This window comes from Macaca nemestrina, chromosome 14 (genome assembly GCF_043159975.1).
Source record: "Macaca nemestrina isolate mMacNem1 chromosome 14, mMacNem.hap1, whole genome shotgun sequence".
Lineage (NCBI taxonomy): Eukaryota > Metazoa > Chordata > Mammalia > Primates > Cercopithecidae > Macaca > Macaca nemestrina.
The window spans coordinates 82,537,597-82,540,330 of record NC_092138.1 but is presented as its reverse complement, the minus strand read 5'-3'; the positions used below and the strand labels follow the sequence as shown (position 1 = coordinate 82,540,330).

General features: G+C 39.9%; 1 non-coding gene across 1 annotated transcript; it reads right to left on the bottom strand.

Annotated features, from left to right (window-relative positions):
- Positions 1-2,031: 2,031 nt before the first annotated feature.
- Positions 2,032-2,136, bottom strand: LOC112426530 (U6 spliceosomal RNA). Its single transcript, XR_003017898.1, has one exon. It is a non-coding gene; the product is annotated as a U6 spliceosomal RNA (small nuclear RNA).
- Between the last annotated feature and the right edge of the window lie 598 nt (positions 2,137-2,734).

Genomic DNA, 2,734 nt, shown 5'->3' with positions numbered 1-2,734 from the left:
AAAACCTATAGGGAATATTCTTTTTAATTAACTAATTGAATCACCCAACAGACATTAATTGAATTCCACTGTATGCCATGCAATACAGTGGCTACTGTAGATATATGGATGAGAAAACCGGTCAACATCTCTGTTGCAAAATCTGGTAACAGTTGCTTTTCTGGGGGTACTTGGAAATAGAATTACAAAAGAGAACTTGAGTAAATGGGAAGAATTGTTCAGGTAAATTGAGAAAGAGGCATGATTGTTCAATAAACCCAGGATTTGTCAGTAATTTCTGCTCTCTTGTTGAAGTGGGAACTTGAGAGGGGGCAGAAACTGCAGGAGCAGAGAATTTGACATCAGATGAGGCCAAGAGTGTTTTGGTCCCAAGAAAACTGAAGACATGCCAATGGCCTCCAAGGAAGTTAGATAGTAGGCATCTCCTGTATGTTCAGGGCAGCCCATGATCCATGGGTACCCATGATGACAGGGTCCCAAGGTAAAATACAGAACATTCAACATTCAATTAATTTTTTTTTTTTTTTTTGAGATGGAGTTTTGCTCTTGTTGCTCAAGCTGGAGTGCAATGGTACAATCTCAGCTCACTGCAACCTCCGTCTCCCGGGTTCAAACGGTTTTCCTGCCTCAGCCTCCCATATAGCTGGGATTACAGGTGCCTTCCACCACACCTGGCTAATTTTTTGTATTTTTAGTAGAAATGGGGTTTCACCATGCTAGCCAGGCTGGCCTCAAACTCCTGACCTCAGGTGATCCTCCTGCCTCGGCCTCCCAAAGTACTGAGATTACAGGCATGAGCCACTGCACCCGGCTGAACATTCAATTAAATTTGAATTTAAGTTAGACAAATAATTTTTTACTATAAGTACATGCCATGCAATATATGGAACATATACTAAAAATGTATCCATTGTTTGTCTAAAACTCAAATGTAACTGTGGATCCTGCATTTTAATTAGCTAAATCTGGCAAGCTTATATTTTGCTAATAATAAGTAAGGAAGCCAGGGTTCTCCAGTTTGCATAACAAACTGACCTTTTCAGTTGGCTAGAAAACAGATATTAAGTAAATGCAGCCAAACTGAAGAAGTCAGAGCCCCGGAGATCTGAAATAAGTTGAAAGAACAGAAGGAGAGGGTCAGAAATGGGCCTAACAAGTGATGATGGAGCTACGGCCAGTGACGTAGGGTCTATTCCTAACATAGCCAGAATCCTACAGATGCTACAGTTTGGTTTTGTTGCCGAACAGAATCCATCTCAGATCCCATGCATATCTTTATTTAACATTTTGGGCAGCTACAAATGAAGTGGAAAGGAGCCAAATGCTATGGACTGTCTCTACAGTGCTGACTAATTCCATTTTTGGCTTGGTGCTAGTTCACTTTGAGATTCACCTGTAATCTGAAATTTTATTTTTGCTAACTCTTGGCATAGCCAACTTGTTTGTTTGCTACCTCATTTTCATATTAAAACTTCCTTTTGGAAAACTTCAACTGCTCAGAGAAGAAAAGGATGTTTCCCATACCGAGGACTGGCTACATAATTTGTGGAACTCAGTGCAAAATGAAAATGCCACAATCTTTATTCAAGAACTGTTAAAGCCAGGCACGGTGGCTTGCATCTGTAAACCCAGCTACTCGAGAGGCTGAGGCAGGAGGATCGCTTGAGTCCAGGAGTTCAAGACCAGCCTGGACAACATAGTAAGACTCTCTGTCTCTAAAAAAAAAATGCAAAAATTGTTAAGAATTTCAAGAAGTTTCAAGAGATCTATTGCACAACATGGTAACTATAGTTAACGATAGTGTATTGCATACTTGAAAAATAGCCAAGAGAGTAGATTTGTAGTGTCTTCACCACAAAAAAAATTATTAGCATGTGAAGTAATGAATATGTTCATTAGCTTGATTTAACCATTCTATAATGTACACATATATCAAAGCATCATTTTGTACATGATAAATATGTATAATTTTTATTTGCCAATTAAATAAAATTACTTTTAACTTTTTAAAAAATTTTATTTTTTATAAATAAAAATATGAAATGCTTCATGAAATTGTGTGTCATGCTTGCTCAGACACAATGCTAATTCTCTGTATTGTTCCAATTTTAGTATATATGCTGCCAAAGTGAGCACAAAGAAAAGAAAAGAAAAGAAGAATTTCCAGAAGGAGGCATGAAACTGAGCATGGGGTCCATTTAAGTGCAGGACTCTGCAGCAACACAGATCGTACTCTCATAGAGCCAACTCTGTCCATACCTCAATCACAATAGAGAGATAAATCTGTATACTTAGAGAGAAGGACTGTGATGGGAGAAGTTTAGACTCATTTCAGAACTCACAAGGACAGAAGGACCTGGGCAGAGAGGGGAACACAGGTAGGAGGGAGATGAGGTCAACTGAAACTATTGCTATAATTCTGAGATCTAGCAGGTCTCCTCCTTTTTTTTTTTTTTGAGAGAGTCTCGCTCTGTCATCCAAGCAGGAGTGCAGTGATGCAATCTCGGCTCACTGTAACTTCAGCATCCTGGGTTCAAGCAATTCTCCTCCCTCAGCCTGCTGAGTAGCTGGGATTACAGGCTGGGATTACAGGCATGTGCCACGACACCCAGCTAATTTTTGTACTTTTAGTAGAGACGGGGTTTCACCATGTTGGCCAGCCTGGTCTTGAACTCCTGACCTCAAGTGATTAGCTGGCTTTGGCCTCCCAAAGTGCTGGCATTACAGGTGTGAG